This window comes from Solanum dulcamara, chromosome 10, assembly GCF_947179165.1.
Source record: "Solanum dulcamara chromosome 10, daSolDulc1.2, whole genome shotgun sequence".
Classification (NCBI taxonomy): domain Eukaryota; kingdom Viridiplantae; phylum Streptophyta; class Magnoliopsida; order Solanales; family Solanaceae; genus Solanum; species Solanum dulcamara.
Window position 1 is genome coordinate 60,038,803 of NC_077246.1, and position 16,561 is coordinate 60,055,363.

Below are 16,561 nucleotides of genomic sequence, written 5' to 3' on the forward strand. Positions count from 1 at the left end.
AATCAAGATAAGCATCAAAAGGGGAAAAAAGTACTATCTATGAGAACTATAGCTAACTATACCCAACTGGGCCCCTATAATCCCAGCTGGGACACTCGTTCACAAATTAAATAAAAACCCAAACAACCCCTATAAGTTTGCCGAGTACACAGAATAACTACAAGTACCAAGGCTACCGAAACTTTGGGATGTCAGGAACTGAAGAACTGTGTCATTTCCTATTACACCCCGTACTTTTGTACTTTGGAATGCGTTTTTAAGTCTCTTGAAAGGCTCTTAAGTTTCTTGGAAGGGTCGTAAGCCTCTTAAGTTTCTTAAGGTTTCCTAAAGTTTCTTAAAGATTCTTAAGACTTCTTAAGAAATATTAAGCTTCTTAAGAGTTACCATGTGAGCCGGATAATCTATACCGCTATCAAACAACTCTAAGGAAAGGAGAATGCGATACCCAATAGTAGAGAAGATTGGAAATAGAGTTAGAAAAATCCGAAAGAAGTTGGAGACCAAATAATGAGTCGTAGGAATCGACTTATTTACTTAAGCGTCCAACTTGGAAATCTTACATACTTAATCTACTGGAGTACATACAAAGCTTACGTAGCAAGGATTATATAGGTTCGTAAAAAAGGCGAGATTATGAACCCATGAGGGGGGAAAAGTGACATGTGGAAGCATGGGAGAGTTTCACATGGAAGCATAGGAGAGTGCCACATGGTAGCAGCCGTAGAAAAGGGGATGGGCCCCTACATGCTATGTGGCATCCCGTGATTGGAGAAAGGGATGTGTTGGCCCAATGAGGGCTTGACACGTGTCACCACTTAGGGGTTGACATATATCACCCCCTAAAGTGGCCTATATATATATATATATATATATATGTTTGATGAATTTAGTTCATACTTATCCTTTAAGCTTCATCTTTATCAAAAAATGATTCAAGAAAAGAAGAGAAGAGAAAACTTGAAGCTAGAGAGAGAGAGAGCTACGGTTTTGGGGGGAAAAAAGTTGAGTTCTTCAATTTTGCTCTGTAAATTAATTATCTATGGTGTACCACGATTTTATGAAGGTGTTACTAATGAAAATTTATGGTTTGGAGCATCCCAAAACGTTATCAAAAAGCCACAAAATTTTAGGCATGCTAAAGGAACTTCTGAGGTAAGTTTCGACGAGTTTGACGAGTTTCGGGCAAGGTAAGGGATTCCCTTTCAAATTGGAGTTTATTATGCTTCTATGAGATATATTACATGTCTTAAATAAGGTTGGAAGTAGAAATTTTTTATAAGGATGCTTGACGTTAGAAACAAACTAAATTAAAGTGGTTATAGCTAAATCAAAGTCGAGTAGTGGGTTATCGTTGTGGTGCTGCGGGTGAAGCTGGTTGGGTTGCGTGTTGCAGGGACTTAAAGTATTTTAAAAAGGGTGTGGTTGATTCTGGTTTCATCCATAAGACCCTCCATTTAGTATGGTTAAAGATTTTATAAAATAAAGATTAAAAATTCTATTTTCATATCATAGTTTGGAGCTAGTTGTTTGGAGCTTGTATTGTGTAAGGTTGAAGTGATTTACTTGTAAATATGCTGATGGTTTTTTTTGTTGGTATGGTTTTCGATATTGTGTCCGAGTTGAAATCTCGGGGATGTTGAAGTTATAGGGGAGATTCTGCTCGATTTTCGATAGATTCGGAACTAGTAATAAACTAGTCGAGGATAATGGATAAGGAAATAACTCCTATGAGTACTTGGGTGTAGAGTTGGAAATTGGAAAGTGAAAGGTCATTAACCTTAGTATTATTTTCATGTTAAATAGGTTCAAGAGACGACGAGACGAACGTGTAAGAGTAATCCGTAAGAGGTATGTAAAGTTATCCTTCTTTTCTTTTGGCATGTCTTAGACTTAAGTGATTGATATACGAAATGTGGGGATAATTCCATTCATAGAATCCCAAGTACGACACATAAGTCTTATTCACTTCTCGATGGTAGAATTCCTATACTAGTTGAGTTATTGCCTCTCAAGGCTTCTATATAATGGAGAGTAGTAAGTATGTGAAGTTATCTCCTTTCTCTTGGCATGTGTTGGCATAAGTACGTAGAGCTACCCTTCTTTCCTCTTGATATGTCTTTGACATAAGTGTGGTGATATGATGGTAATTTAATGCAATAATAAGATTATGATACCGAGCCCATGATGGGTCGGGTACGATATATGTAATGACGACTCCTTGAGCAAAAGTAGAGACTAGGTAAAGCTTATTCTTTCTCTTCCTTTGGCATGTCCTAATTGTAAGTAAAATGTGATACGAGCTCTGGGGTAACTCCACTTTTAATTCATAAATGTAATCCATATCTCTTATTCACTTCTAAATGTCAAACTCTTGTAGTAAGTTGAACTACTTTCCTTGAACTCCATAGGTTGAGAAGTACTGGATGCATAAGCTCCTAGTCCTAAGGACTATGTGACGATGGGTATCCCTAATTCTATGAACTGTTAGTATTACTTTAGTACATGTCTAGGGTCCCCGAGATCCTAAGTGATATAGGCCTCAATGGCATTTATAAGGCACTTGAGATGGCTACACTACTATTCTGGTCTTCGAACAATAGCTTAATCTTCTTACATTGTCGAGTCTCTGATAAAAAAGTCATACATATTACCATCACGGACTGTACTTATGATGACAGAGTGATGTAGATGGTACACTGAGTCCCCTAACGGCCTGGCACAGTCCGTGATGGTAATATGTATGACTTTTTTTTTTACGATGTGAGTACGGTAAATGGTTAAATATTATACTTTCCCCCTTCATCCCTACGCCAATTGTAATCTCCTTATGATGCCTATGCTTTACATACTCAGTACATATATCGTACAAAACCCCTCTTTCTCGAGGGGGATACGTTCATGCCCGCAGGTACAGATACACACTTTGGGGATCTGTCAGCGTAGGAGTTCCAATCAGTAGTTCAAAAGTGTTTTATTGTGCCGGACCCTAGTTTTGGTATTAACCTTCGATGTATATATTTATTTGTTCACGGGTACGGCGGGGGCCCTGTCCTGCCTTATGTTATTGTTCTTACTCTTAGAGGTCTGTGGACATGTATATAGGTTGTGTATGGGTTGTATATGCATGTATGTACAGTGGTGCCTATGATAAGCCTCGCTGGCTTATATGTTATCCTGCATGTTGATATGCTATAACTTAAATAGGGGACAAATTTACTTACAGATAGCAGGGATATACGCGAGTGCCAAGTTCGGCCATCCGTCATGGCCTACGGGTTGTTCATGACATTTCCAATGCCTAAAATCTCCAAGAGTCAACGAATAAGGGGTGCCTTAGCGGTCGAGGCCAGGACTGGGACCCAGATGCTCACCCGAATATTCAAAATAACCGGATGCTTGCCATAATACATCGATACAGTCGAGACTAGGATAGGGTACCCAGATGCTCGCTGTAAAACATCGATATGATCGAGGCCAGGACTGGGTACTCGGATGCTCGTCATACTAGGAAGCCGACCTAGGCCGGGACAAGGTACCTGGATGCTCTCCGATAATTCAGAACGGTGGCCGAGACTGGGTACCTGGATGCTCACAGATAATTTATCTCATGGTTTTGAATATATCCTTTCTAACTAAACAACAATAGTACTAAGAATCTCCTCCCCAATGTGTCAATTGATATGCCGCAAAAACTTAAACCAGAGCGAAAGCCAAATGATCACAAACTTTAGTATTGCCGACGTATATTGAAAGCTATGACTATGCCAAGTTATGGATAAGGGTGTTATTAAGTGGTATCGCCTAGCTAAGGCCAAATTACCAGGCACTAGCCAGCTACATTATTCTACAAGGATCTAAGACCACCAGAGTGATGCAGGGGAATCTAAAGAAAATTTACATCCTATACTTAGGCCAACATACTCCACAGTATCAACAACATGCTCATTCAAACCTCCTTATAATACTAACAAATAACGACAAGATACACATACTTCTGAATACCCAAAAAATATGATAACAAGCCGAAATCATAAATTCTAACACCTGAGATATACAATTAAACTAACCAACCAAAATTCCAACTATTACAACATGTTTTCACACATTCCAGCTCAATCTAAAGAAAGGTTAACTATAGACTACCTGTAGGCTAAACACGCGAGCTTCCTTCAAATTACTGTGCTGGGGGTTTTCCCTTTCGAACGGGCTATCAAAAATAGAACCATAACATCAATATAGTCGTTTAGACACTAATTTCATAATTTTAGGAGATGGATTAATTTCGTGGTCTAAAATGGGAATTATGGGACCCGCATACAAAATTATGTGTTTGACCCCCAAAACAGGTTCTAAACGTCACCCCACGCTCATAATTCAGTTTTATAACACAATTTGGGGTGGAAATATAACGCAAGATGATCAAACAATCAATTCCCACATTTTCAAACTAAGAAAACAAACAAGGCAGCCTCTTTATGCGTCTATTTATCAAAAATGAAAATCTTCCAATCAAAACAAATTATACCATGATGTTCCTTACAAAACACTCCACAATTTAGCCTTAAGAATCACTCAAAATGGAGTAATATTGACCAAGATACATTCTTCCAAAATTCAACAAAATTTTATTCTAAAAAAGACTAAATCAGTAACTAAACATGCATTTTATCTCAAACAAAGCTTCCCCTCGTGTTTATAATCTTGCCATGAGATTTATCACGAAATTCTCTTGAATTTAGACCCTTGAATCACCAAAATCAAGTTTATATAGGCCAAAAAATAACTTCTCAAAGCTCTTCAAAAAATCATTCCAAAAATGGACACTGCTGCAAATAAAATTAAGATTTTTACCTAAATTGAATTCTTCAAATCAGTTTTCAAGCTCTCCAATGCATTTTCCACGAAAAATCTTACAAGTTTTTCTTTTGAATCACACAATTTGGAGCTATATAACTCAAGCTATAGGGTTTTAAAGTTTAGACCAAACCCAAAAAAAAGGGCCTTGCTGATGTGCTTCTGTTGCAGATTTTGGAAAAATTCAAAATCTCCGACAAGGTTCTTAGGATTCATTCGAAATCCGATAAAAATAAACTCAATATGCTACCCCACTAAATTCGTCGTTCCAAACTCAATGGCGCATTCAGAATTCTCATACAAGATTATTTTAATAAAAAATGGGTCCCACACCTAAGAACCTTTTTAAGCCATATTCCATAACGTAACGGGCCTTGAAATTAGACTAGAAGCCTTAAAAAGCGAATGAAGAGTCATTATAGACCAAAATTGATATTTTATAACTAACTGCACTGTCATAATTTTCATCCGAGCGCGTTTTTCAAAAATATTGACCAAAGTCAATCATAAGCTAACCTTCAAAGTCAAAAGCATCAAATGGCCCTAAACTCGTATCAATTGCCTTGATAATCGTGCCAACTATGCTGCTAGCCTAATTTAGCCATTCTGGAGCTGATGGAACTATCATAATTCAAATTCGAGGTCTCCTTGACCTCGAAGCTAACCTTCAAAGTCAAAAGCATCAAATAGCCCTAAACTCGTATTAATTGCCTTGATAATCGTGCCAACTATGCTGCTAGCCTAATTTAGCCATTCTAGAGCTGATGGAACTATCATAATTCAAATTCGAGGTCTCCTTGACCTAAAACTCAAAAAGTCACACCTAAACCAACTTAGGCCTTCAAAATACAAAAATGGGCTTGGGACCTCTAAAAATTCAACCAACATTTCTTCTAGACCAAAAAACATCTCCCGAACCCAACAGAGTCGTCAGAATTCCATTCCAAGCAATAGAACTCCAAAAGTTGACCAAAGTCAAACCTTGGCTTAAAATTCCTCACATTCTCAACTCAAGGCCTCCAATCATTGTTATAATTCCAAAACTGATTCCATAAAGTCTTCTAAGCTAATCCCGACATTTTGAAGCTGCTAGAATCGACAAAATTCCATTTTGAGACCTGTAGCTCTAATTAACCCCAAATTCCACTTTTAATACTTTAAACTTATAAAAACTCAAAATTTCTAAAGACTTAACTTTTCACAGGAGTTTCTAAAAATCAACACTCGGTACTAATCAGAAACAACTCAAGGCAACTAAAGGAGGGCTAAAATGGTTATTTTACAAAAATTTCAAAAATAACCTTGAGGGACATTACAATTTCACCACAAGTCACATGACTGGTAATGATATTTTAGAGTGTAATTAACTTCACTTTAAAATAATCTTGGGGGTGCTATTTTCTCTAATATTTTCTTGTTTAGTGGACTCCTATGATACCTTCTTCTTGTTAGTAGGTTGTTGGATTGCATTTCAGGTGCGTTCTTTGACTCTGCTCCTTTATATATGTCTCATGTCTCCTTGTCTTAATTTCTATCAATATTGTGATAACTCCTGATTAGTTACTTGTGCAGTATTTATATGATTATATATTATTTATACTTGCTTCCTATTGAGTACCATTGGTTTGGTATACATACTACATTTCTGCACCCTGCAGATCATAGTACGAGTTATCATCAGTGATTTGGACCTGGCGTAGAGCAACTTGCATTCGGAGATTGGGTGAGCTCCTAGCGTCCAGAGTTTCCAATTTCCATCTACTTTTAGGCCAGGACTAGTCTTTACTTACATTCGAAGACTGTCTGTATCTATTTTGTATTTGTAAAACCCTTGTATTCATATTTTAATGTAGCTTCTCGATTTTCGACTGATGTCAGTTCTTGGGTGGTTCTTTATGTTCTATTTAGGTTGCTCTTTCTTTCTCATTACTATTCATTTTTTGTTTTTATTGGTTCATCCTCCGTTGGATACACAGTTGCCTCTACTTCCAGGCTAAGAATTAAGGGTTAGGCTTACCTGCTGGTAGGTATTAGCAGGTGCCATCACGGCCTAAAAAATCTTACCCTCAACGATTCAAAATAAAATTCATGAGGAAAAAAAAATATAAGTCATAATTGTATTCAATGGAGGATAAAATAAAGTATATTATTATTACAAATGACCTGAATATACTAAATTTATTATAACAAGAAAAGATTATTATCCGTTAGGTGTGGGAGATTTATTTATATTTAATAAAAACAATTTTTTTGCAATGAGCATAAAATTAAAAGTTCTTATCTCACATGTTTTAATTTCAATATTGTTTACTCTAACGACTTTATTGAAGATAATTTGTTCAATTTTTTCATAAGTTGAAATTTATAAAATGGTAGATTTGAAAAAAAAATAGTTTTTTTATTTTGAAATAGATCGATTTTATTATTCTGTTTGTTTTATTTTACGTAGAGGAATTTGAGTACTAAGATCAAATCTCTTATTTTTCATTTGTATGAAAAAGAAAATTAAAAGAAATGCGTTGATTATGAACCGTAAATGTTATACCCCCAGAAATTACCAAATACTCCTAGAGGATAGCGCTCCCACATAACGTATCATCCCTAGCCTTTTTGGCCAATCCGAGGTCAGAATATCGATCAAGGGAAAAATCATGTAGGAGAATGGTATTGGTTGAATTTTGGCCAAAGGGATCAAAAGATAATTTTTTAAGGCAAAATTTCAAGTCCAGAAAAATGTGTGACCGGTCTGTGTCACGAACTTGCTCCCCCATTGTGCATTTTCACCTGAAATCAGGCTAGAAATCTTTTACACAAAAATAAGCCACAAAAAGTACGTTGGATGCGATTTATGCTTTGTGCATAAAATGCATTCCACGAATCCGATTTAGGTATAAAAGTATGTTTATTCATTTTTTTGATATGGGACATTCTGGTCTTTTCTCCACCTTTCCCAAATTTGACCTAGGCTATTTTGGGACTAAATTTAACCCTTTATAAGTACCCAAAGGGGTTTTCTTCTCATTCTCTTTGAAATTTTTGAGAGTAAAGAGTAGAGCGAAGGAGATGAGCTAGGGTTCTTGAATTTCAAGCGAGATCTTCAACTCTTGAGTAGATAATCGTCGTTCCAGGTATGCAAGGCTACTCATAATGTGGATTGAGTTCGTCCACTTTCCCTACATATTTATTGATTTGAGTTGAGTTGAATCTTAAGGTTCTATGAATTGAATTCAAGTATTTATCATTTCTATTGAGTTTTGTGTCTAAATTTCATGGTGTTCTTGTGTGTGTGTGTATATATATATATATATATATATATTCTTTGATGAGTTTTTTGAGTTGAGTTTTGTTGAGAGTATGTATTCATGTTTGCATTCACATTAACCCTAATTGAGATTTCATAATTATTTTATGCACTATTTTGAATTTAAAGAATGAATATTTTCATCTTTGGTTGAGAAAGATTTTGAGCATGAGTTAAGTTTGACAAGTCTTTTAATTATTATTTTGAGCATGACTTTTTTGAATATAAACGAGTTGAGCATTACTACATTAAAACAACTATCTCGAGCTTGAGTTAAGAAGTTAAATTATATTTTTATTTTAAATGCATTTTTGAGTTGAGATGAATTGAGGTTTGAGCTAAATCAAAAAAGAGACTAAATGATGTATTTTAAGTATTTTCTCACTTGACATATATAAGCATAATATAATATTTTAGGAGTAGTATTGAGTACCGATATATGGTGGTAACTACATAGCCAGCGTAGGATAAGATCATGACCATTAATTCGGGCAACTCCCAACTAGTCCCAAAACAATGGACTTTGAGAAATTTTGGATCCAATGAGCTTAGCGTCCTTTACCCTGGCAAGGTATTGTATGGTTGTGGCAATGGCAGTTTTTAAGCATTGTATCATCACTGGCTCATAAGTGATGGTTGTCAGTTAGAGAAACTCTCCTAGAGAAAAATATTATACTTATATATATTGAGTTGCATCTCTTATTGCATATCATTTAAAGCATTGTATTATTTTAATTAATATTTTATTGAGTTGAGTCATTTCAGAGTGAGTTCCTTGAGTTGAGTTGCATGAGATTGAGTATTGTTGATTATGTTACTTTCTAGCTATTTTACATACTCGTACATTCCATATACTGACGTCATTTGTCCTGCATTATTTTATAAAGCATACACAGGTATTAGAGATCATCAACAGGCGTATTGTTGAGGATCTACTTCTTCGATTTTGGTGAGACCTCTTTGCATTCGAAGGAGCTCCTTTTTTCCAATCATTTATTTATTATTTAGTAGTACTTTGAGGTAGTCGTGAACTTGTCTCGCCACCTTCTTATTAGTCAGTTAAAGTCTTCATAGATAGAATAGAGTTGAGTAGAAGAATTCTTTTAGAGTTTATTTTTAAACCATAATTTATTATTGAGTTTTTGACATTAAGTTACATTATTCTTTGAGTATTTTTAATTTATTATTTATTTATTTATTGATGATGATGTTTCTAAATGCCCACTTGAGTTAATTATCTATTGAGTCGAGACTTTTATTGAGTGTTTGAATGAGTGATCAGACCAAGGGGTTCGCTTGGGGACAGCAGTGGTCTTTAAGTGCTGGTCATGCCTAGGGTACCCTCCTAGGGTGTGAAAAACTTTGTATTAGAGTACAAAATTCAAAAGTCCTAGGATATCTATGAAGCCGTGTCTAGTAGAGTTTTTTTATGGGTATGTAGTGCACCACACTTATAATCAGGAGGCTATAGGCCATTAGGATTTGTTTCACTTCTTTCAAATTATGAGTTTGTGCGATAGAGTTTAACTCTATAAAAGTTCCCTTCTAATTCGTGCATTGTTCAAATCCGTCTGACTACCCCTCCTACTCAAGGTGGTTGTAATAGTAAAGCTCAAATTCTTATTGATGATATACTTTCACAAAAAGTATTCAAAGAGTAAAGAGATGACACCAGGTTCAAGAGGAGCCAATTAGTGTGCTTAAGTTTATTGATTCGAAAGAATGCACTTTTATTCACCTGAATCCTGCATTGAACCAAAGAAAGATGTACTCTTAGACTCTCTTCCTTAAACCTTGCTTCATATTTTATCTTTGAGAGGGAAGTTATGTCCTAAATTTCTTACTCTTATCACCTGAGAGAATGTGATTTGAGCTATTATAAGCTAAATTGTTAGAATTATTCTAGAGCTAGAAAGATTGAGTTAGAGGAGTAGAAACCAAATAGTGAGAAGGGTGGTTGTTGAGGCATGTAACTAGAGTTATGTATTAAGTGATGGGGTCATAAGAGAAGTCCCTTTGGGTTTTGACTATAGAGTAGTAAGTATCGTCTAATTTTCATGATAAGAGGTAGAGGAAGAGTTGTTAGTTAAGATGAGTTAGAGTATACTCAAACCATGAGAGGAGTTTTATGTTTAGGTGTCTTTTTTTAGTAAAATACCTAGTATAGGAGTTGAACCGAAGGGAGGAGTAGTCATGAGATGATAGATCTAAGCTAGGCTTATGATTTTGAAGAGAGAGCCCCATGTTATTCAGAGGGATATGAATATAACTAGGAAATAAGGTGTAATGAATGGGTAAATAATACTTAGGTTATGAAAGGAGATGAGGTGATAAATTTTAATTAGACAGATAGTGAGATGAGGATCAATTATTTGTCATCAGGTCTTAGTAGGAGAATATTTCTTAATTTCACCTAGTAGTTGAAGTTGGTATAGTATGCGAGCAGTGTGTGATGTGCATGTTAGTACTAGACCCTAAGCTTGAATTTGAGATGAGTGGTGTGAAGAAAGAGGGGATAACATTCTGAGTGTGACAGTGCTAGTTTTAAAATTTGATTTACTAGGCTTGACATGGCATATGCAAGAGATTAAGATATTAACTTACGAGGAGTATGTGTTATGAATGGTGGGTATGTGACCCTTAGATGCAAATAGTGAATTGAGGCTAAGTCATTTGGTAAGAAAAGGTTTAAGATGTGTATTTGAGATAGTATAAAGTTGTATGAGGCTCTAATTTTATGACTTACTTTGGGTGACTAGTTAGTATCCTTTAGCTGCTAATTGGAGAAGGTTCAATGTGAGTTTTTCTTTTTATTTAGCATTTATAAGAATTGGGTCAAAGGGGGTTGTATATAGATAATGATGAGTCTCTTATTATAGTTCAAGTTTCCTTCAACTAAGTTAGGAATATGTAAACATAGAAGATGAGTGTTAGAAGGATAAAGAGAAGAGGTTAGATTATAAGAGATAGAGAAAGTAGATGCATATGCCAATAAGAGCGGTAAGGATAGAAAGATGCCTAAAAGATAGAAGAAAGTTAAGGGAAGTATCTTAGAATGAGGCCCAGTAATAGTTTGGTATTTTTGAGTATAGTATAACTGGAGAGTTTAAGCATTCTTATAAATAGTGATACTCTGCCATGTAGAGTAGTGTGCTTATAGATAAGTGTACAGAATTAGTCCGCAGGCTCAGAGTATTGACCTTCGAGGTAAGGGGGAGATGATGAGGTAATGAACCAAAGTGGGTCTTGAGTTTTAAGAAGTGATAAGTTGACTAGGATGAGACATTAATGTTTTTCCACCTCTTACATTCCTTATACTTCAGTTGAGGTAATACCCTACACCTGTTGTGTGTATGAGAGCCATACTCGTGGCTTAGACCCATGTACTTCATGTTGATACCTGTTTATGCTCAGTTCCTAAAGTGAGAAGTGGTAACTTCCTTTAGTGATCCCGATCTTATTTCTTGAATCTATGAATTCCCAACCATATATTATATGGGACATGATATATGCTTTCATGTTTCATAGTATGCTCAATTTCATAAACCTATGATAGGCCTTAAAAGGCCAGTGAGACCATGTCCCATTATGAATATTCTCATATCAGATTTCTTGAATGAATCATGCTTATTATTTGTCGCTCTAAGCTCTTCCAGTGATACTTTCTTTTCAATCTTGGTAGTGATATTGATGATAGTAGATGTGTAGTGGAAGATGGGAGAGAGTGAGTCTCCCTTATTATGATAGTTGTGGTGTGCTTAGTTACTTCAATGTTATAGACATAAAGGAAGAGCGACATGGGATCTTGTTGTGTAAAATATATAGTTAAGAGTATTTTGGTGTACCTCCTGGTAGAAGTTAATGCAATTTCCGATGTAGATATGCGAAGATTGGCATAAGAATTCTTAAGAGATGTTGACTTCAAAGAATCCATAAAGTGGTTAGAATGATAGGCTTGCATATGTGGTGGTCATTATGTGAGTGATTGCAGTAGCCTATTGATAATTTCTTATTGAGGGTTTCAAGTAAGTGTATTGGGATGGTTATAGACCTAGGCTTAAATATGGTATTGATGGCATATGGATGAATGCACGATGCATTAGGTGCTTTTTTATTGGACTCGAGGTTGGTTGAATGAAATGGAAAAGAGTAGTACTCTTGAGATAAAATCCTCTATAGAGGTATAGAACATGAACCTTATGGTGTAGATTAGCATGATCATTTTATGTGTAGAAACTTGCAACTTTGAGCTAGGCTTGAACACAGTAAGAGCATGCAGTTAGAGTTAGACCTTGATAAAAGTAGTCATATGTATCCTTGTGGGAGTTATAAGTTGAAGCTAATGGAGAGTTGTATGTAGAAAGAAGAGTATTTAAGATTGAAAGCTATCGGTCATGTTGCTTAATTCATAGTGGCAATACTCTTATATCAGGCTCATAAGCCTTTTTCCCGAAGTTATGAAAAGTTTTGATGAAAACATTGGAGATTATAGCCCCCCTCTCATTTTCCTTTAGTTTTGATGATGAAGGTAATGTTCCTATTTCTATTTTTGAGATAGTACCTTCTTGAGTTTGAATAATTGAGTGAGTTATTCACGAGCTTGAGTCTTTGAGTTTTTGTATTGCATTTGTTCCTTCCGATGATGATATTGATGGTAATATTCCTTTTTCCTATCTTAGAGTTGATGTTCATTCTAAATTTAAGTATATGATGAGTTTCTTCCGAGTAATGAATGGGTTGATTGTTTGAGCGTTTGGGTATCTGGGTTTTTTATTTGAATGTTTGAGTATATGAGTTCTTGATTTGTGCTCATGCCTTGTGCAATTTCCTATCTTGGTCATTATTCAAGGACGAATGATCCCAAGTGGGAGATATTGCTATACCCTAGAAATTACTAAATACCTCTAGAGGATAGCGCACTCACATAACGTACATCCTTGACTATTTGGGTCGATCCGAGACCATAATATTGATCATGGGGGAAAATCATGTGGGAAAATGGTCTTAGTTAAATTTTAGGTCAATCAGATCAAAATATAATTTTTTGGGGCAAATTTAAAGTCCAGAGAAGTGCGCCACCAGTCCGCTCACGGACTTGCTTTCCCATAGTGCAATTTATCCCGAAATCGAGCTAGAAATATTTTTCACGAAAATAAGCAACAAAACGTATGTGTCAAATGTAATTATGCTTCGTGCATAAAACGCACTCCACGAATGCAATTTATGTGTAAAAGTATGCTGATTCATTTCTTTAGTAAGGGGCATTCCGGTCTTTTCCTTGCCATTTCCAAACTTAACCCAGGACATTTTGGGACTAAATTTAACCTTTATCAGTACCTAAAGGGGTTTTCTTCTCATTCATCCTTTGAAACTTTTGAGAGCGAGGAGTAGAGCGGAGGAGAAGAGATAGGGTTCTTGAATTCCAAGTGAGGTCTTCAATTCTTGAGTAGATAATCATTGTTCCAGGTATGTAAGGCTACTCATAACATAGATTGAGTTCGTTCACATTCACTACATCATCATTGATTTGAGTTGAGTTGAGTCTTGAGGTTCTATGAATTGAATTCTTGAGTATTTATAATTTCTATTGAGTTTAGTGTATAAATTTTATGGTGTTCTTGTGTGTGTGTGTGTATATATATATATATATATATATATATATAGATACTTCGATTAGTTTCTTGAGTTGAATTTTGTTGAGAGTATGGATTCATGTTTGCATTCACATAAACCTTAATTGAGATTTTATAATTATTTTATGCACTATTTTGAATGTAAAGAATGAATATTTTCATCTTTGATTGAGAAAGATTTTGAGCATGAATTAAGTTTGAGAAGTCTCTTAATTATTATTTTGAGCATGAGTATTTTGAACATAAACGAGTTGAGTATTGTTACATTAAAATATCTATTTTGAGATTGAGTTAACAAATTAAATTATATTTTTATTTTAAATGCATTTTTGAGTTGGATTAATTGAGTTTTGAGCTAAGTCCAAAAGAGAATAAATAATGTATTTTGAGTATTTTCTCACTTGACATATATGAGCATAAGGCGATATTTTGGAAGAGTATTGAGCACCGATATGCATGAGCCTATAAACTACATAGCCAATGTAGGATAGGACCGTGATCGTTAATTCGGGCGACTCCCAACTAGCCCCAAAATGATGGACTTTGAAAATTTTTAGATCCAATGAATTGAGTGACCTTTACCCTGGCAAGGTATTGGATTGTTGCGACAACGGCAGTTCTTAAGCGTTGTATCATCATTAACTCATAAGTAATGGTTGTCGGTTAGAGCAACTCTCCAAGAAAAAAATATTATACTTTTATATATTGAGTTGCATCTCTTATTGCATATCATTTAAAGTATTATATTATTTTAATTCATGCTTTATTGAGCTGGGTCATTTCAGATTGAGGCCCTTGCATGAAGTTGCAAGAGGTTGAGTATTGTTGATTCGGTTCCTTTCTAGCTATATTACATACTCCATTGACACTATTTGACTTACATCATTTTATGATGCAGACACGGGTATTAGAGATCATCAACGGGCGTATCATTGATGATCTATTTCTCCAGTTTTAGTGAGACCTCTTTGCATTCAGAGGAGCTCCTTTCTTTTCGGTCATTCCTTTATTATTTAGCAGTTCTTTGAGGTAGACATGGACTTGTGTCGGCACCTTCTTATGAGTCAATTAGAGGTTTCATATATAGAGTAGAGTTGAGTGGAAGGATTCTTTCAATGTCTATTTTTAAACCATAATTTTATTATTGAATTTATGACGTTGAGTTACATTATACTTTGAGTATTTTTCATGTATTATTTATTTATTAATGATGATGTTTCTAAATGCCCACGTGAGTTAATTATCTATTGAGTCGAGTCTTCCGCTGAGTGATTGAATGAGTGATCAGACCAAGTGATTCGGTCTCCAAGTGTCAGTCACGCCTAGGGTACCCTCCCGGATCGTGACAGTTAAACGTTAAATTAAATAAAGGAACATATCATATTCAAGTCATTATCAGTAATAATATAATTCATTTTATCCTCCATTGAATAAAATTAGTACTTATATCTTCTTGCTTTGTTAATTTTATTTTGAATCATTGAGGTTATTGTTCGTTTCATAAGAGTAATTTAAAGAAAAGTAGCGGGAGATAAAAATAACTTTAAAATGGATTTAAAGATTTAAATTTAGGAAGTCATGAGTTTCATTAATATAAATATAAGTTATTTGTACAAAAAAATGGACAAAGACCAAACCTCAGAAGTTTTTGAACACTTAAAGAACTAATATCGTTCAGTGTATAATTAAGGGACTAAAATCGCTAAGTGAATAGATAAGGGACAAACTTGAAAAGTTCTTGAATTGTTCAAAGACTAAACTCAATAAATGCAGTTCATGGGACATTTTAAACATAATCCTATAGTTAAGAGTTTATGACATTTTCTCCTAGTCTTCCTATGAAAAAAAAGGCAGAATTCATCGGTGGCCCCCTAAAGTTGGCATCAACTTTCAATTAAACATCTCAACTAAGTTTTGTTCATTTTAGACACCTTATATCAGGCCCCGATGTGTCATTTTGACATTTTTTGCTGATTTGGCACATGATGTGTATTGCACGGACATCTGAGCGTGTAAAAGGGTCTTTTTTGTATAATATATATTCTTTTTCCTTCTTCTTCTTCTTAACTTTTTCTCTCTTCCATCAACTCCACCTTCCACCACCACACATCCACCATTTCTCTTCACCTACCCCTCCTTATTACCACCGGAATCATCCATCTCTATCATTTACTTTTTTCTCCACCAACAACCACCAAATTTCCACTTTTCTAATCCATCTATAACAATAATTCAAAAAAATTAAATCTGGATCTAAAGTAATTTTCAATGAAACTTTATTTTTATACATCCACAACTTGAAAATTCTTATTGAATAAAAGCTATGTAATAAATTTTTTACGCTTTATTTAATGTTCTCACAAAATTATCGCAAAAAACCATACAGTGATAGGAAATTAAGTAAGGATCGGGAGAGTGTGAAGTTGACTGCAAAAAAAAGTTGAAGATTGTGGATGAGTTGTGCTTCGAATCTGCCAAGAAAGGAGCATTTTGTTAAGATCAGGAGAATTATCATCTTCAAGAAGACGTTTCTATGCCTGCTTTTCGTCTGTGCCCTTGAATCTTTTCAAAAATAAAGTTACTCAAAAAAATTCCCAAAAAAAAGGTGGAAAAAAATATTTTGAGTGCTAAATTTTGTTTGGATTAAACAATAATGATGTATTTGTGTTGCAATTCTTGATTTAAACATTGTTCCATCACTTTGGATTGAAGTATTTGAGATAGAAATTAGAAAACTCAATTAAAGCTCATTTGAAGATTCTTGCCAAATAAG